The 20,663-nt window shown below is 41.8% G+C and overlaps 1 protein-coding gene across 2 annotated transcripts in view; it reads right to left on the bottom strand.

The window, feature by feature from the left end:
• Positions 1-19,998, bottom strand: part of RHOBTB1 (Rho related BTB domain containing 1) — a 205,037-nt gene extending 185,039 nt beyond the window's left edge. Inside the window, exon 1 of one of the 2 annotated variants that reach the window (XM_072628869.1) lies at positions 19,879-19,998. The gene's annotated coding sequence lies outside the window, so the exon portion shown is untranslated. Of the gene's footprint in view, positions 1-19,538; positions 19,695-19,878 lie in introns of those variants that run through there. The other variant, XM_072628873.1, reaches the window with a different exon arrangement.
• Between the last annotated feature and the right edge of the window lie 665 nt (positions 19,999-20,663).

Raw genomic sequence — 20,663 nt, 5'->3', positions numbered from 1 at the left:
TCAAAGTATTAGTAACGAATGTTGAGAATTTTTGTTGCATATAATTGGGAAATAAGAACTACAGGGAATGAGGTATGGAAATTTATCTTGCCCTACCAGAAAGGAGAGAAGATAGGGATGGGGGAAGGGTGGGGTGCCATAGAGGGGAGGGTACATTGAAGGAAGGAGTAATCAGAATGCAAAGTATTAGGAAGTGGGGGGAGGGAGTGATGAGAAAACTTGGACATGTTACAAAATGAGGTAAAAGCAATTAGTATCAAAACAAATGATTGAATTAATTACTGAGAATAAATCAATGAAATCTTTAGTTTGGGGAAAAGAATTTCAGTCTAAATTTCCTAGAGGAAGGTAGCCTCGGGTAAAATTTGGCATTGATGTAAAAGTTAAGGTTTTAATGGTAAATTTGATTTTATGATTGCTATTTAATTAGGAATTAGAACATATATAGAAAGGCATGTAAGCCACTTAAGACGTCTCAAAAGATGTTCCTTAGCCAAAGTGAAAATTATAATCATATTTGAAACCTGGTTATTGGAACTTGCCATTTTTTAGATGCTATGGGACTATTAAGTGACTGTTCTTCTGAGTCTAACTCCAGGTATGGGTAGCAAGAAAGGCTATCTGAGCCTCCAATCCATGATGTCAGTAAGCTGATGAGATGCTGGTATGAACTGCAAAAGGTGATCTCATGGGAAGGGTGGGAGAGTGGCTGTTCAGCCTGGGCTGAGGTGGGATTCTCCTGACTCAATTTCCCCACTGACACCTGGCAGACCTTAAGCCTGACTGAATGCAAGTGGATAATCTAATCCTGACTGGAACTGACATGAAGTTGGGGAGATATTGTATCCCTGCAATGTCCCTCCTACTCTTGGTGGCAATTTCCTATAGTCAAAAAGTTTGCAAGCTTAACACCATATCTATTCAATTATAGATTATTGGCAGGGAAACATACAAGGTTAAGTCTAAAATTAAGCTATTAGGCATAGGACTTTAGACCAACAACAATAAGCTAGGATCCTTTAATTCTTAGTAATACTGTGGAGACAATTAGGTCAAGAGCTTGTGAAGTTAGCAACATAAATATTATTTGTGTCTCAGTTGGTTAATGTTTAAAAAAAAATTCTTTTGTGGTCCATATTGTAAATGTTTTAAAAAGAAGTATCACCTGACCAAAAGTTTGAATTGTTTTATCTATTATAAACTGTTAAAAAATGAAAAATTAAAAATTAATAAAAAAGAGAGTTAATTGTATTTGGGAATTCACCCTGCAAATACATGCACATATTCATAGTGGCTGCTATGAGTATCTCATTGGCATTACAATATACCCATTAGCACTAGGGAGTAAGAATTCTTAAGGACCTGAAGGGACCCAAGGATAGATCTTAGGGAGTCTGTGAACTTAAATAGGAAAAAAATTCATTTTTCAATAATTTTCAAATGAAATTGAACCATTTCCTTCAATTATTTAAAAACATGATTCTGAAAAGGAGTCCAGGAAGCCAGCACCCTGGCTTCTCCAAATTGCCAGAAGGATAGAAGAACCAAAAAGATTAAGAACCACTGGACTAGAGGGATACTGTGGCCGTCAGTGTCCATTAGGAAAATATAGTAACAAACTCCCAGCTTCCAATCTCCACCAGTAGCTTCCGACCCTTGCCTCTGGTTCAATGAGCCAATGCCCCATACTAGGTCTATTTCTACCTTCAACTATTTTTGGAAATATTTAATGACTTATGATTGATGATAAGCAAGTGGTTCTAATTTAAAGATATAGCAGAAAGCTAGCAATGGAAGAGAGAGAGGGTCCTTCATCTTAGCTCCTACTTGGTTGTTGTCCTTCATTCTCAGAGGATCAAAACGACATCACTGTACTAGAGTCAAATTTCAATGTATTCGATTATGGCTGATCAGATCAATATGACCTTGGAATACTCTACCACAGGTCAGGCACAAATAGTCCATGTGAACATTTGGGGTGGATACTACAAATTTGTGCATCCTGCATTTCCTTTCAGCTGTTTCAGTTATGCTTTGCACATAGAGCACAGCACCTTTTCTGATGTGAGCATGCCATTCTGAGTGGTTCTGTGCCAGCATCTCCCATGTTTCACAATCAAATCTCAAGTTCTTAAGAGAGACCTTGAGAGTGTCCTTGTATCTCTTCTTCTGACCATCATGTGAATGCTTGCGCTGTGTGAATTCTCCATAAAATAGTATTTTTGTCAAGCATGTTTTGCATTCTAATAACGTGCCCAGACCTTTGGAGTTGTGCTCTGTGAAGCAGAGTTTGAATGCCTGGCAATTTAGTTTAAGTAAGGACCTCAGTGTCTGGTACCTTCTCCTGCCAGGAGATCTTCATAATCTTCCTAAGACAATTCAAATCGAAGAGATTCAGTTTCCTGGCCTGGTGCTCGTAATACTGTCCAGGTTTCACAGGTATACAACAATGTCAGTACAGCGGCTCTGTAGACCTTCAATTTGGTGGTCAGTCTAATACCTCTTCTCTTTCATAATTTCCTTCAGAGGCTCCCAAATACTGAGTTAGCTTTGGCAATGAGTGTATCAACCTCATTGTCATTGTGTACTTCCCTGAAAAGTACACTACCAAGGTAAGTAAACTTATCCGCAGCATTCAAAACTTCTCCATTTGTTGTAACTGATGGTTCCACGTATGGATGGTGTGGTGGTGGCTGATGGAGCACCTGTGTTTTCTTGGTGTTAATTATTAGGCCAAAATTAGCACAGGCAGCAGAGAATTGATTCATACCCTGTTGCATCTCAGCTTGAGGCTGAATTGAGTGCACAATCATCTGCAAACAGAAAATAATGAACCAACACTTGCCAGAGTCCTTCTTAACAGGTGGATCCTTCACCTGGAAAATGGTCATCTACCTGATCTGAGAGCCAGTGTGACTTCAGAAAGGGCCAAGAAACAGTTGATATGGTGTTTGCTGCTGCTTGACAACTCCAGGGATAATACCAGGAGCAGAAGAGAGGTCTGTATACAACATAAGAAGATCAGACCCAGATTTTGATACTGTTAGTCACAAGGGCTTATGGAAAATTATGTCAAAATTTGTTTACCTGGAGAAATTCCTCAGCATTGTACATCAGTTTCATGATGGCATGCTGGCCTCGTTTCTAGATAATGGACAATGCTCTCATGCCTTCCCAGTCACCAATGGAGTGAAACAAGATTGTGTGCTTGCTCCCACGCTTTTTAGCATGATATTTTCAGCCATGCTGTCAAATGCTTTCAATGAGGATGAATGTGGCAACGAGGTCAGCTACTGCACCGATGGTAAATTCTTCAACTTGAAAAGGCTATAAGTCAAGACCAAAGTGGAGGGAGGGCTGGTACATGCTTTTTAGCTCCTAATAATATAAAACCAGGACATTTTGGGGGTCTCAGAAGTTGAGTGTGATTCATCTCTGTTACTTTCTTCATGTGATTTGGGGTACTCATTTTTTCTTCTCTGGACCTTCATGTCCAACTGCTCCAGATCCTATAGTACTTGGTTTCTACAATCAGGTGTTTGCTCAAAATCCTACAATGGCTTCCTACTGCTTCTGGGGAAATAATGCATACTCCTTATCCTGTCATTTACATCCTTCTCCCTAACTTTTCATAATACCCATCAGCTTCCAGGGCCTCCCTCCTGATATGAACTTGCCTGTACTTTTAAATATATTTTTCATGTATTTCCATGTGCACGTGTTGTTTTTCCTAATAGATTGCAGGCTCCTTGAGGGTAAGGCCTGCTTCATTTTCATATCTCTCATTCCTTGGTTAGTGCCTGGAATGTAGTAGGTATTAATAAGCAAAAGAGGATTGTATATTGTGTCACTAGAGGACCTGAGTTCAAATCCTGGCTTTGCCACATGCTACCGGTGTGACTGTGGGCAAATTAGCTCACCTTGAGGGGTGACTCAGTATTTCTATCTGTGGAATGAGAAGGTTGGACTATATACCCCTGACACTCCTTCTAGTTCCAGAGCTATGATCCAGAGCTATGATTTGGGGGTGGTTTTTCACAATTACAACATGCCAGCATTCTCCCCATCTCCACATCTTGCACATGATGGGGCAGAATTTTTGGTAGGGATAAGTTGCTTGGGTTGGCACTCCATGGGCACACCCTTCTCTCCAACTCTACTATGAGGTCTTAGCAAGGTGTAGATGAGTAATTGATGAATTTGGAGTCAGAGGCACTGGGTTCATATCTTGATTTTGATACTTGTGACTGGAGGCAAATAGTTTCAGGGGTGGGGAACCTGCAACCTCAAGCTCTAGGTACTCAAGTATGGCCCTTTCACTGAAAGACCTCAAGTGCCACCTGTAGCCTCAAGCCTGCAGGTTCCTCATCTTGAAACTAATCAACCTGAACCTCAGTTTTGACATCTATAAAATGGGAATAATAAAGAGACAATGTGCTATATTGGATACAGGGCTGGTTTTGTAGTCAGGAAGATCTGCCTTTTACATTGAGGTTGTGTGACCCTGGGTAAGTCAATTAACTTCTCCAAACTTCAGAAAGGATGCTGAACTGTCTGGTGCAGTTCCTTACACAGTTGCTAATCTTCATAGGAGGCAGGAACCATTCTTTACATTGATAAAAATCACAGGTATAGACTGTGATAAGACTGCTATTTTCCTGATATGGCTTCCTTCCTCCTACCCATAACATGGGGAGGCTTTAACTAGAAGAAGACAAGTCAAGATTTTTGCCCCAATCGCTGATTGACTCTAGATTTTCCTTGACACAACTTTTTGGTCATCTCAGAGAGTAAATGACAAAGTCCCAGCTACGTGGAATCTAAGTTCCTCAGACTTGGTGGATACCTGAAGACCAACCAGGTCACCATGGAAATAATGGCAGGGGATGACCAGAGAATCTAAATACAACTGTATTCTTGCTGCATTAAACCTCTTAATCTCGAGTGCCTCATTTCATTCCAATATGGAAGCCACATTATGAGAGCTTTCTCCAATAAAGACCAATAGAGATGTATGCATACATGTGTGATTCTATGTGTTTGTATATTTACATTTTCTAGCTTATATTGTTTGTTACAATGAAAATGCTTTGTAAACTAAAAGGTGAGTCATTACTAGAATTTCTTGGTAAAACCAATTTTGTCAAGTCTATGGACTTGCACAGTTATGAAGAGAGGATGATAAGAAATGTACATAAGAAGAATTAAAAAAAGAGTCCACTGAAATACACACATAGTCAAATGCACCACAAATGTCTTTTTTTCCATATGGCAAGATATTTCAAGCACGCATATTAGAATCTCAATAAATAGACAGACATCTCAAATACTGCATACGTTGTTTTCTCTCAGTTACGTTCCAGACACAGGGCCCCCTAAAAACACAACCAAAAGAAATCTTGAAAATGGAAACCATCCTAGGGTATTAGGTTGTAAATGTAATTTTGCAATTATGAAAATAAAATCATTCCACACAGAATTGTGGAACGCCCTCCATCTGATTCTGATTTCAACGCAAAGGAAAGCAAACCTTTGGCTTAAGAATGATGAATAGAGCTGTCAATAGCATCCATTTATAGCCCAGTGGAGAATACCACAAACCCACAAAATGTGCTTGGAAGCTGGTTATTGCCTTTGGCACTTGTAAAGTGAAAGGCAGAGTAGTCCCCATGGCCACCTATCTGAGGCAGCCTAGACAAACTTGATTGGAATAACTTATATTAGTCAATAGGGAAGATATAAAATCAAGGGAGAGACCACATTGGCATTGTAGAGAGAGTACTAGACTTGACCAGGGTTCAAATCTTGCTTCTGACGCTTGGTGGCTGTGTGACTCTGGCCTATTCACTTAAATCTCTCTATACCTCTATCCCCTTATCTATAAAATGAGATTAAGAATACCTGTAGATAAGACCTCATGGGGTTGTTATTATGGCCCAGTGAGATGAAGTGCATAAAACATTTGTCAGCTTTAAAGCTTTATCTAAATTTCAGTTATTATAATTAGGGACAAAATAAGCCCTGAGATCTGGATGGGAAGGGAGTGCATGAAAGGTGATTATTAAGCATTTACCATGTGCCAAGTGGGCAGCAAGGTGGCACAGTGGATAGAGTGCTGAGCCTGAAGTCAGGAAGACCTGAGTTCAACTCCAGCCTCAAACACTTACAAGCTATGTGACCCTGGGCAAGTCACTTAAGCCTGTTTGCCTCAGTTTCCTCATTTGTAAAATGAGATGGAGAAGGGAATGGCAAACCACTCCAGTATATTTCCCATGAAAACCCCCAATAGGGTCACAGAGAGTCTGAAATAGCTGAAAAATGACTAAACAGCATTAAACTGAGCACCTTGCTAATGTCTGAGGATGCAAAGGAAAGGTAAAGCAGTTCCTGTCCTTAGAAGATCTTATTCCAATGGAGGAGATAAGAAGATGGCCCAGAAGTCTCCCAAGCCAAAGGTAATAGCCTTTTCTCTATCATCATTTTCTTAAGAAAAACAACAGCTGAAGAATCATTCGACAATTGTGGCTCGGCCTTCCTTTTCCAAGAAGACTGATGACATCAAGATTGAGTGATTGGACAGTGAGAAGGTCCCTGGTAGGATGGGAATTAGACCCAAGACCTATAATTTCATAGGTACCAGGAACTCCCAGAGGAGGAAAATTTCTCTGCCAAAGTATGTGGGCACATCTACAACTTAAAGTATCAGAGAGCTGCCTAGAGCACTTGGATAGCAAATGAGTGACCCAGGGTCACGTAGCCAGGATGTGTCTGAGTTCAGGCTTGGACACAGGTATTTCTGACTCTACTACACCAAGTTCCATCTCCTGTCTATATTGGACTCCTGAGATCATTTACTACAATAGTGCAAGAGCTACCTAATGGTAGAGAGGAGGGTTTTTCCCTGCTGGTTAGAACAAGGGCTCCAAAAAGAGCTAGCATTTACTCAAGATATCCCAAGTCTTCAGTTTTAAAATACCAAAAGAGAATTTGGTTGACCAAAAGTTAGTTTTGGGATGCCAAAAGCTTGCACTAAGACTTTTGGAATAGCCTGTACAGCAATTTAAGGTTTGCAAAGCCCAGTTAGACATGTCATCTCATTTAACCTTCAGAACGATCTGCGAATGAAGAGATTATGTTCTCCTCATTTTGCAGATGGGTCAGTTCACATTCAGTTGATGAGCAACTATTAGCTTGTTATGGGCCAGGCACTGTGCTAAGAATTTTTTTAAAGACAATATTCTATTCCTGTTCCTCAAGGATTCCATGTAAGGAGTCTGATAGAGGTTAAGTGACTTGCCCAGGGTCACACAGTTAGCTTATGCCTGAGGAAGGGTTTGAACCCAGTTTTTCCTGTCTTCATATTAATTGTTCCAAACACTGCACCATGCAGCTATCTCTAAATTGAGATTATTACTAGAGGCCATGCTTCTACTCTAGGAAAGTTCCTAAGCTCTGTAAGATCAACATCTCCTAAATGATGAATCATTTCAAGAATTACTCATTTCATCAATATGGACACTCCCACTAGGGACACATTGCAGCCTCTCAGTGACATACCCAGTGGTCTTTGGATCATCCCTCTGACCACAGTGGTGATGAACTACTCTAAACTTGGCCAGAATGGTCTTAGGTGACAGAAGCATCGGGAACTTCTCATTGTATCGGACCTTTCATCATTTGGTCTCTGGTGGCAGAGCCTTCAAGTACCCAGAATCTCTCTCCCTCACCCCACTTGGAGCCATCTCCAGCTCCAATGCCTACAAAAATTATAAGAAGCAACTGTAACCCCCAAGCTCTGGACATTTTGGCAAGGGTCTTAGCAGAAACTGAAAAGGAAGAGCTACAGTTTAAAGGGCTACCATTGGCATAGGAAAAAGGACACAGTTTCTGGAGTCAGAGATCCTGAGTTTGAATACTCCCTCTGTTATTTACCACTTGGGTTACCTTGGAGAAGATATTTTCCTTCTCTTGGCCTCAGTTCCTCATTTTCAAAATGAGGGTGACTTCTTTAGCTCTTTCCAGCTGGAATGCTATAATCCTACAACAGTTATTCAGGATTCTGTCAAAGGGTTACACTTGAGGACCTAGAGAGTCTCATGTGGCCTTGAGGCCGCAGGTTCCCCTGCTCCAGCGGATAGAAGAGGGATGTGACACCCAACCCTACTTCTCATTTCTGCTTTCTAAGCACTGGACCAAACAACCTTCTTTCAAGGAAGCCATTTGCCACTGGACCCTAAAAATATGATTTATTTCCCAGACGAAGGGAGAATGGAGCCTTAAAGTTGTCCCGAGGCAATGCACATTAAGGCCCTATAAATTTTATAAGATTGAGTCATTTCTTCCTAGGTGTTTAATTCTTTTAAAGATACAGCTGCAGCAGTAAGGGCCAATTTTGACCCAGTGAGTTCAGGCCCAGACTATAAACTGTAGTGTTCTGAAAATACCAAATTTTGATTTGTGACTGCTCAGATATGCTATAAAATGCAAGCAATAAATCTCTACATTTATAGGATTCTATTCTGTGGGGTTTGGAACCTCTTTTTAAAAAAGTTCTATGTCATCAGAATGACAGTTTGCATTTACACCAAATCCTGATGCTGTATTACCTTGTGAAAGTGGAGGGGTGGGGCGGCTTTATAAGTGGCATACAAAAAAAACTGCAATAACTCAAATCCTAACAAGGCAAGACATCCAGTTTTCCATGCTTATATTAGTGTTCTCTTTTCCTTTTTAATAAAAATATTCCCTGACCCACAAAATCATAGATGTACATTCCCCAAAGAAATGAATAAAAGCCAGAGCAATGACTGCACTTTGCACATAGCAGGTATTTGGCAAAATGTCTGTTAAACAGATACATTAAGAGAATGCCAAATGTATGACTGTGGGAAGTCACTCCTCTGTCTGAGTCTCAGTTTCCTCATCTGTAATAGGAAGAGATTAGACTAGAGAGTCTCTGAGGTTCCTTCTCATTCTTGATCTAGGATCCTATGAATTCAATTCAATAAAATATCTACTAAAGGTCTAATATGTACAAGGCAAGAAGCAGCATGATGGTGGATGGGAAGTTGGTCTTTGAGGAAAGAAGACAGATTCAAATCTCATTTCTCTCAAACACTGGCTGCATGACCCTGGGCCTCCTAGGGCTCCTAGCAATTCTGTAACACTGTACGTTGGAGAGAAGGTGCTGATCTGTATTAATGGAAGGAATGACTTCACCTACAGCTTCACTATGACCAGGAAATCACAGATCTAGATCTCTTCCCCACCAAGACCCAATTTAAAAACAGTGAAAAGCACTAAGGGTAACAAAAAAACCCCTCAATAACAAAGCAGGCCTGGAAAATTCTCCCTTCTCAGCTCTAATGCTATACCTTATGAATATAATATTGCATTTAGGAAGCTTCCTGCTTGAAAATCTATATAGCACCTATATAAGATGGCAGGCCATCTCGGGAGGGGATTGAAAGGGAGTGGGGAAGGAAGGGAAGAGAGGGGAAAAATCTTAGATATATGGAAGTGATTGTAGAAAACTGAAAACAAATAAAATAATTTTAAAAAATAGAATCTATCTAGCCATTCAGAATAACTCTTTATTTTGCGATTTGCCAGAACATTGGCCTTGCTCCACACAGGAGTAGCAGGGAAGCATTAATAACTGAGAAAGCAGTTTTCTGCTGTTAATAGGGTTGGTCTTCTTTGATTCAAAATTGCCTCCTTTATGAAATGACCCATTCCACCTCCACGTATACACACTTACTCCAGTGACTCTCCCATCAGTTGGTATAGTTGAGAGAGTTCTCAGGCTTGGATCTAAGTTTGAATTCTTAGACACTTGTTACCTGAATGATAATGAGCCTCAGTTTCCCTAGCTGTAAAATGGAGATACTGATATTTACAATTTCTCACCTAACTGTGGTGAGATCAGTTGAGATAAATGCTCCATGTACCTCAAAACACTATTTAAATGTCAGTTACTAGTTAAGTACTTATTGAATGGAAGTTGAGATCTTGCCTTCAACCCTGGTTGGGGGATTATGAAGGAGGGAACAGTGAATGTGGTTTAGAAGCAGGCTGCAGAGACCAACAAGGAACAACAGGCAGCACGCTACCCTGGCAGGAGCATTAGCTATGAAGCCAGAGGATCTGGGTTTGAATACTACTTCTAATGCTTACTACCTGCATGACTTTGAGCAAGTCACTTAATAGTCTCTGAGGCTCAATTTCCCTCTATAAAATAAGAAGGCTTGAACTAGGGGAGGCAAGATGGTATTATGGAAGGTGTGCTAAACTTTGAATCATGGCACCTGAATTTGAATCTTCATTCTGCCATTTGGCTACCCGAGTGGCTTTGGCTTAATACTCCCTGGGCCTCAATCTCCTTCTCTGTAAAATGGGGAGTGTTGAACTAGAGGATCTCTAAGGTCTCTTATAACTCTTGATCTATGATCCTAAACTAGAGCAAAGAAGAAGAAAATTATGCATGACTGGACCAGTAGTGGTAAGGCTGTAAGGACAAATAGATGTTGTCCTTCTCCCTTTCTCTTTCCACTCAGTGTTTGGCTCCTCTGCTGGCAGCGGTCAGCTTTCTCCTTCCATATTTTCTTATTTTAATTACTTTGAGGCTGGTATGTTTGCTTGGCTTTAAGTCATAGTAGGGCCACCTGGACCTAAGAGAGACAACTGAATCCCATCTCTCTTAAAGAAACCCTTTCATACCAGTGTCTCGGGGGTGACTCCAAAGAATTATATCCTCAACTTAACAAAGATTGTTTTGACGGATTTGTATGTTTGTGCAAGAGCCAGGAATTTCCTGTACAGTCATTAGAGTTGCAAACCCTTATTAAATAATCTCTTTTGACTAAGATCATCTATTTATTCAGTGGGGCTCATCCCACGGTGTCCCACTGTCTACTGGCTATCTATAGGACCTTGAGAATTACTGATTCTGAAAAGGGTCAGCAATTTTCTTCCTATATCCCTTCTGAGGGCATTTTTTCACAATGGTATTCCATTTTTGCTAATCCATAAAGCTATTTTGTAGAAAGGATCATAGATCAAAAGATCATAGACCTAAAGATGGAAGGGACCTTAGAGATTACCTTGTCCAATCCCTTCCTGAGAGGAGAGAAAACTGAGCCTTAAAGAAGTTAAACGCCTTACTCATAACAGAGACAGCTTAGGAGTCCTAGAGCCCTAGGAATAGCAGACCCACCCAACTAGTTCTACCTACAATCCTGCCCCAGTGGCTATGACCAGAGGAGTAGTTCCCATGGAGATAGGATAAGCCATACCCACCAAATGTCACCCAACCATCAACCACAGGGAAGAGAAGTCAGACTATGTCAAACAGGAAAATGTCCTAAGGGAGAAATAGGAGATGATATGTGCCAGCTGAGTAGAACTGCCACTGCCACCCCCTTGATCACAACACAATGAGACCATTATGGACACGACTCAGGACCCTGAGCCTGAACACCTCTAGAATAGCAATACCCCCCCCCCCCCAGACCACTGCAAGGGAAGCAACCCTTGTGGACAAATGACCTCAACTACCTGAAGACTCAGAAAAGAATGTTGTCAGTGACAAAATGATCAATACTATGGTACGGCTCAATATCAGAAATGGATATGGTTTAATCAACTGAAATTACATTAAAGAAAAAGCAACCCTGTATACTTTGCTGCTACACCTAGAAGACCATAAGACCTTTGAATAATATTCGCCCCTCAAACTTTCCCCATGTGTTGTCTCCCAATTGGAATGGGATCCTGTTGAGAGCAGGGGCTACACTCAGCACAGTTAAATGCTCAACAAATGCCTTTTCATTCATTCATTCATTCATTCATTCATTCATTCATTCACTGATTCTTCGTGGGCACAATGATAGAGACAAAACTGAATCTGGGTCTTGTGACTCCCAGGTGAGTGATATTTCCTCTATACCATGTTGAAATAGAAGTGTTTAAATCAGACTATGGGGGAGAAGTCCCAGATCTCTTAGAAACAAGTTTCTTTCCTAACTCTCTCATTCATCTCTATTACAAAAGTGATAGATTGCTTTCCTGGATATTATACGGATTTTGTTTGGTGCAGGGGAGTGGTAGCGCAAGTACTATAAATGTTCTCATCCTTATATTACAGATGAGGAGGCTCAGTGGGTTTGGATGACTTACCCAGGCTCACACAGCTAGCAAGTGTCAGGGATAAGATTTGAACCTAGGTTTCTCCTATCTCAATGCCCAGAATATTATCTACTATGCCATGTCACCTCCCATATTTGATCTCATTTGAGCCTCACAACAAGCCTATGAAGCAGCCAGTATAGACTATATATATATATATATATATATATATATATATATATATATATATATATATATATATATATATAGTTGAAGTCTTCCATATTATTGGACTAGGTATTTGTGTGGTTATTCTAACAAAACAAATTTCTTTCTACAGGTGAGATGAAATCAATATGTTGAGTGGGGGTGTGTGGAGCACTAACCTAAAGTTTTAGGTGGTCAAGTTTTATGTATCACATACCATTTACAGTCTGGCTCCATTCAACCTTGTCAGCCTTATCTCCCTTTCATTTACTCTCCATTCCAGGCACATGAGACTTTATTTCTCTTCCTTATCTTCTTTTGCCTTTACATCATCCCTGATGGCTGGAATGAACTTTACCCTCTCTCTCCCATCCAATCCATCACCATCATGTATCCAAGCTACTTCTTTCCTTCAAGGTCCACCTCAGGCATCACCTTTTCCACAAAGCCTCACTTCATTTCCCTCACATCCAAATTCTTTCCTGCTCCTTAAATTTCGAAAAAACACTTTTTCTTAATATAGAATTCACAGACTGCTAGATACGATAGAACATAGAGCACTAGACATGGAGACCAGAAAACTTGAGTTTAAATCTTGTTTCAGCCATTTGTGTGATTTCAGACAAATCGCTCAGTCTTCTGTGCTTCGTTTCCATATCTGTAAAATGGGCATATTAGCAGTCATTTTCCATGGCTGTCATGAGGCTAAAATGAGTTTGCATTTATAAAGTTCTTTGCAAAACTCAAAGGTTTTCAGAATTCTTCTTCTTCTCCTCCTTTTTCTTCTATGCTTATTTTCTCTCATACAGTAGCTATTTAATTTTTTTCTAGTCTATATGAAACCCTTTTTGAGAGTTGGACCTGAATCCTAGATATTTATGTATAACAAGCAGTCGGTACAGTGTCTGCATAAAGTAGGAACTTAATAGAGATTTACAGTGAATGCATCCATAGTCAATTCAATTCAAAAATAAATAATGAACATTTGGATAATGATCCCAAGAAGGTTTTTGTATTTTAATTTCAGATAGTTTTTCATAGGATCTTAGATTTAGAGTTTGAAGGAACCCAAGAAACCATCTACAAATAAGCACAGTTATCCTAAATGTGACAGGACTCTCTTTTCTGCCCCCAGACCACTGATCCTGCCATCAGCCCAGCCCACACAGCCATCAACCAGGGAAACAACTTTGGTGGAGGAGGGGCCAGCCGTCCTGACCAACCGTCAACTAGTTAGTTGTCACACCCATGGCAGATAAGACAGCCTAGCTGAATCAATAAGGCTCCATGAGGAAGAGATAGCAGCAGCATGTGCCAGACAGGTCAGACCACCACCACTATCTTAACCACCACCTTCCCATAAACCCTGATGGTGACAGCCCAGGACCCTGACACCTGGAGCCTTGAGACTAGCAATGCTTCTAGCCCCATGCCCTCAGCCATCCTTCTGGAAAGCAGTCCCTGTGGAGGGACCCTGGAGGAGCAGTCCTGCAGGATTTACAGCTCATGAAGGGAAGGTCTTTCCACCAAAGTCCTTGACACTGTCTAATGGTTCAATATCACAAAAAAGACACAATTTTATTGGTGGAAAAAACATGAAAGAAGAGGCATTAACCATCTGCTTTACTGCTGCACCCTAAGAACCATGGGACCTTTCCATCTGATTTAGAGCTAAGCCTTCCAAAGATGAGAGAATCCTTCTATTTGTACTCTTAACTCTTTAGAGCTCAGCTTGCCGCAAGAGAAAATCTGTCACTGAAGATAAAACCAGACAGAATAGAATGGCTGGACTCAACCAGAAGAAAAATCTGTGCTGGGTGTGGTACCATCTAAAGGTACTTAGGGATAAGTATCTCAAAGGGGGAGAGATTCCAAAAAAAAAAAAAAATGAAAAAGTGCTCACTCCCCTGCATGCACATGGGCATACATGCTGGGCACACAGGAACTGGGGCACACTTGTGCACATGCACAGAAGCACATATGCACACAAACAATTTCAGTGACTTTTGCAACAACTCTATGAAGAAGGTACTACGGGTCCCACTATCATATATATATACATATATATGTATATATATATGTATATATATATATATATTACAGATGAGGAAACTGAGGTTCAAAGGAATAAAGTGACTTTCCCAGAGTCACACAACTACTAAGTGTCAAAGGTAGGATTCAAACTCAGATATGGCTGACTCTTGGAGGTGTTACAGCAGAGTTTGAATGACTACTTACTGGGAATTTTATAATGAAAATTCCTTTGGGTATGGGTTGGACAGATGGCTGCTAAGCCTCCTTACAGCTTTCTAATTCTGAGTCCAAGATTTTATCCACTACACCCCACTGCCTTAGAATACATCAGGCCTTTGATTTTAAAGAAGCAATTAAACATGGAATTAGGCAAATTGATTTTTTAAATGAATTTAGCAAACTACTGAGACTATTCAAGTGTAAACAAGGCGATTTCAAAATCATTAATTTTTACAAAATCCAATGCTCATTCTTAAAAACTCTTGATCAGTGACAATAACCAAAGCCTTAAAATTATATTGGTATTGTCTGGGAGTGATGGCACAAAAATGAATTCTGGTCTCACAGAGTTCCCAGCTTCAGGAGTCATCTATTGCACAGACTCCAAAACCCAGGGCTTGGAGAAGGCTTCCATTGGAAGAAAGACAACATCCTTTAGCCCATTCCCCTTATCTGACACATGGGGAAGGCTCATCTTCCCTCTGGATCTAATTCAAAGATTTATTTGTTCTTTTATGAACTTGATAAAACCTCAACCAACTTTTCCCGGTTTCAGAAATTCACAAGGCCCTTTTCCTTGACTTTCATGTCACTGTAGAGAGTACCCAATAAGGTAATCTCCTATATATGCATTATTGTTTGGAACACGGTGACTCTAAAATCATAATAGCTGTTGAAATATTGTCGATCCCTTTTCTAATGTAATCCTGCTTCTCACCAAGGTGGAGGTGGGTTGCTGGGTTTTTTTGGTCACTTTCATTTTTATTGATGTATTTTGTTTTGACATTACATGTACTCACAGATTACTCTTACTTTGTGAGAAGTCTCTTAGAACAAAGTGAAACAGGTAAAAAAACTCATAAACCAGAGACTGCCCTATTATTGTCTGGAGGGCAACACCATCCTCCCAATACCCCAGGATTATAACAGTCTTCTCACTATTTCTGACCCTCCTCCTCATATTCAGTCTGTTGTCAAGGTCTATCATCTTTGTAACAGCTCCCTGATAGACCCCTTCTCTTCTCTGACTGCCAACACTCTAGTGAAGACCCTCATCCTCTGGCACCTGGATTGTTGCAATGGCTGCTGGTGGGTCTGCCTTCCTCAAGTTTCTTTCTGCTCCAATCTATCCTTTACTTAGCTGTCAAAGTGATTTTTCCAAAGCACAGGTCTACTCATGTCCCCCACCCCAACACACACACACACACACACACACACACACACACATACACACACACACATACACACTCTCTCTCTCTCTCTCTCTCTCTGTCACTCACTCACTAAACTCAAGAGGCTCCTAATCAAATACAAAATACTCTCTTTGACCTTGAAAGAGCTTCATAAACTAGTCCCTTTCTCCTTTTCCAGTCTTCTTACACCTTATTCCTTGACCCACACTCTCTAATCTAGTGCTAATGATGGACGATGCATCTTTTGACTGGGCATTTTCTCTGCCTGTCTTTCATGCCTGGAATGTTCTCCCTCCTCATCTGTACCTATTGGCTTCCTTTAAGACCCATCTGGGGTCCATCTCCAGTCATTCTGATCTATATCTTGTTGCTGGACCTAGATGGCTCTGGGGGCAGAGTGAGGCTTATGACCGTGCATAGCTCTCCTTCATTGAAATCCAATTCACTTGTAGGTCATGGAATCATCCTCCTGAAAACATGGTTCTCTTAGAGAACAAATGACAGACAACAACAAAATTTCATCTTCTACAGGAAGCCTTTTCCAACCCCTCTTAATTCTAGGGTCTTCCCTCTGCTCATTATTTCCTATTTATCCCTGTACATAGCTTGTCTAAACATATTTGTTTGTTTATTGTATCCTCATTAGACTGTGATCTCCTTGAGTGAAGAGACTGTCATTTGCCCCCTTTTTTTTCCTCCCCAGTGTTTAGCACAATGCCTGGCATATGGTAGGTGCTTAATATTTACTGAATTACATTATCTATCTGTATATACTCACATACATATATGTCTGTAATGGATAATATGTTTTATCATGGGTCCTCTAAAGTTCTGAATGGTCACTGTTTTGATCACAGTTCTTGTAGTTTTCAAAGTTGCTTGTCTTTAGGGTGCTTTTATGATTGTAGAAACTATTCTCTTGATTCTGTTGTATCCTTCATCAGTTTATTCCTGAGGGTTAGGCCTATGACCTATATTGAGCAACATAGAAGGAAGTGATTCCTGGTTGACTGAGAGAACCCTGACACTGAATAATCCTGTAAGGAAGTTTGTTGGACCCACTTGGACATAGGATCAGAGAGAGATGACTTGAAGGAGATGAAGCATGGACTTTTGAATTTCTAACCGGAGCCTGTGGAGTAGTAGATGAGATGGGGACCATGCTCCTTAACTTCCTAGTAACCCAGGGACAGCTGCTAAAGGTCTCCCCAGAGTGAGATGGTCTCCTCTCTTCAGACTTGAGCAGACATCTTATCTTGATCTTGTAGACGAGTTCATTTACATTTCAATGCTGTGTATTCTCTGGGTATATTCTATTCTACATATAACTTTGCCAATTTCTGCTTGCTAGTTTCTTTGATAAAGAAATTTACTAGCAATTCTTAGCGTTCTCTTGTATCAGTGGTATTTGATGGGAAGTGGGCTAAATTGGTTAGAGCATTAGCTAAAGGCTACCTTCTCTTTTGAGAGTAATTAGTTAAGCAGATTTTATTCTGAACCTCAGATATTCTTAAACTAGAGAAATTTAAGTGGTGACAGATCAATATGAATTTAGACCAATATCTCTTTTGGGGAGAGAATTTGTCCTGCCTCAGTGGACCTGTATATGACTTGTCTCTCCCTCCTCCCCACTCCTGGCTAGACAGCTGGTGGTAACAAGCATGACCTTCTTCCTACTTTCAACATAGGTGGGCTAAACTCTAGGTATCTCTCTATGCCTCTCCTGGTCATATTTATATAAAAGACAGCCCCACGTAGGCATGTCTTGCACCTCCATCATGTCATTTGATCCTTACCACCCAGTCAGTGCAGAAGATACTCCATTTACTCATTTTGCATCTGAAGAAACTGAAACTCAGAGAGGTAGTGACTAGCCCAAGTCATACAGCTAGCACTATATGAGATGGGATCCTAATCTATGATCTCTGACTCCAAATCTCAGATTCTATTAACTGTTTGACAGGCTCACGTCTGTGCCATGATGAGGCATCTTTTTGGATCACTGACAACTGTAAGATTCTTTATCAGTGAACTTGAAGTTTGACTGCCACAAATTTACATTAGTCTCAATTTAATGCTGCAAATATTTAAATGTATACTAGATAGAAGACAATCACTTGGGAAATCCCTTAACCTGTTTGCCTCAGTTTCCTCAACTGTAAAATGAAGATAACTACACCTACCTCCTAGGATTGTTGTGAGGTTTCAATGTGTTACTATTTGTAAAGTGCTTACTTAACACAATGCCTATCACATAGTAGGTGCTATATAAATACTACTACTGCTACTATCACTAGCCACCATCACAACTACTACTACAATTACTTACTACTACTAGTAAATATCACCACCATTACTATTACTACTATCACTTCTACAACTAACCACCACTACCACCATAACTACTACTAGTACTTCTATTACTACTAGTAGTACTAGTATTACTATCAGTACTAGTACTACTACCACCATTACCACTGTTATTACTACAATTACTGCTGCAGTGCTAGGGTCACAGAGACAAAAACCTCAACAGCCTCAGCTAACAAGGAGATTACATTCCACTGGGGGAAAGGAGAAAGACCTGACCCACCAAGGTAAACACAAGCAATTTCTTTAAGGTGAGAGCACATTAACATAAGAGCAAAAATTTAGTAAGCTATTAAGTTAGGCATACAAAGCAATTCAAGGTAGAAAAATAAAGCAGGCCAGGCCTAAAGGAGGTTTAGGACAAAGGAAAACAGTTAAGTAAACTTGAGAAAAGTTGCTAACAATCACCTAGCTTTTGTAAAGCACAAGTTTACCTCTAGCAAAAGCTCCAATAAATCAAAACAACAATAAATCAAACCTGAAACAGTCCTAGTCCTCAAGTAGCATCCAGGGGATCCCACTTTACTACAGATGAGGAAAACCTTTCTTGCCATATATACACATATGAAGAGACATGGATTAAAAATGGAGAAGTCTTTAATAAGTAGATCCTCAGGAAGGGCCTTCCTCGGTGGGAGTAGCTGAGATGTCCTTTCGGGGGGCTTGGCAGTTACTCTCTTTCCAGGATCACTGTTCACCCCATCTCTGTCTCACCAGCTTAAGTCAAGCCAGGTGAAGTTATCTGCTGGAATGCTTCAAGTTTAAATATACAGCCACAACTTGTAGAGGAATGTGTTCTGTCACAAACTTCGCAAACAAGAATGGCTTTAGTTTATAACTAGTGAGCTTGCAAACTTTTTTTTTAAAGACCTGAAACCTTAGTCCTTGTTCTCTCTCCAGGTCCCCAAAGGAGAGAACAAAGTCTTTCCTGAGTTTAAACCTTTTTCAGCCTGGTGTTTCCAAAACTAACATGAAGAAGGCACAAGTCGGCTTTCTAGTGGGGGTGGAGAGGGGGCTGGTTGTCAGGGCAGAGCAGGCAGAAACACTGTATCCTAGGGTTTGGAGGTGGAAGAGACCCTCAGGAGACCCTCCACTCCAATCTTCTGACCGTAACAAAGAAGAAAGAGCGGACTAATGTTGGCAAACCTGGGGCCGGAGAAAGAACATACGCTCTGATGTATTCCAGAGGGATGACAGACTATCCGTTACTTTATCCTCTTGAGAGAGAGAGAGAGAGAGAGAGAGAGAGAGAGAGAGAGAGAGAGAGAGAGAGAGAGAGAGAGAGAGAGAGAGAGTGTGTGTGTGTGTGTGTGTGTGTGTGTGTTTGTGTGTGTATCTCTGTGTGTGCCGAGCGGGTCCCTCCCTATTCAGAGGCGCGCAGTCACTTACCAAGAAGGTCAGGGCAAAGCCCCCAGGTCCCCCGCCTCTGTCCCGGGTGCGGAAGGCAGAGTTCCCTGCAGAGCCCGGGCTGCCCGTTTCCAAGGAGTTTTGCATCCCTTGAGATTTAGGATGGGTAAGCAGTGCCCTAGTCCCCAGCTCTCTCCTCCAGTTCCATAGCACTCAGGAAACCCCCAGAGCTCCCTGGTCACTCTCACTCCGCCAAGGGCCACCCTGGCAAGGACACCTGGGGCAGGACATGCGCGCAACGTGGAACCCTCCCCTCCCTCGGTCGCGGGGGTGCGAGCCCAGCTGACCCTCCCTGTCCCTTCTGGGGCCGTAGCGCGCTCACCTGGATATGGTCCGCGCTCGCACCTGGGCGCCTGCGGGATGCTGAATGCGGGAAGAAGGATGCGGATGCGCTCCCAGGTAGGACCGCCCAGGCTGCCCCTGGGGACGGCTACGCTGGCTGCAGCCGTCCGGGGCCCCTCCCTCCCCCGCCCCTCCAGGCCCCGCCCCGGGTTCCACCCCTCCCCTTCCCGGTTGAGCCGCACCCCCATCTCCCGGAGAGCAGTGGAGGTCTAGGGGCAGGAGCCGCAGCCGCGGGCACAGTCACAGTCACAGTCACGTGAGCCCGACTGGTAGGGCCACTGCCGCGGCCGCCTCCCTCCCGGGGAGAGCTCAGTGGACACAGAAACGCGCCAGCCTTCCAGCTTGGCTCTGGGGTCCTGGTCGCTGTTGGCCCACCTGCCCGGGAACCCTGCCCAAGCCCAGGGACTTGGCCATCGGGTGGGATGGCATTGGGAGGGATTAAGGGGTTTGCGTGTGCGGGGGATGGGGGCGGCAGGGAGGGACTGGACGACTGAGAGGTTGGCAGGGGAAGGAGGTCTAGAGGGAAGAGGGATGGGGGCGGGGAAGGAGTAGAAGACTGGGAAGAAGAATGGGAAGGAGAAGAATTGGAATGGTTGAGGATCTAGCAGTGGGGGGCAGGGAGAGAACTGATAGAGTTAGTTCAATATCTCTGTTCTTGAGCTCCTAGGACACAGCTGTTTCTTTCACCCATTTGGAGTTTTCTGGAGTTCTGGCTCACTTTTCTTAAAGACCATTCCAGCTAGAAGATTTCCAAGGACCACTTAA

Source organism: Notamacropus eugenii, chromosome 1 (genome assembly GCF_028372415.1).
Source record: "Notamacropus eugenii isolate mMacEug1 chromosome 1, mMacEug1.pri_v2, whole genome shotgun sequence".
NCBI lineage: Eukaryota > Metazoa > Chordata > Mammalia > Diprotodontia > Macropodidae > Notamacropus > Notamacropus eugenii.
This window is presented reverse-complemented; position numbering and strand designations above follow the sequence as displayed.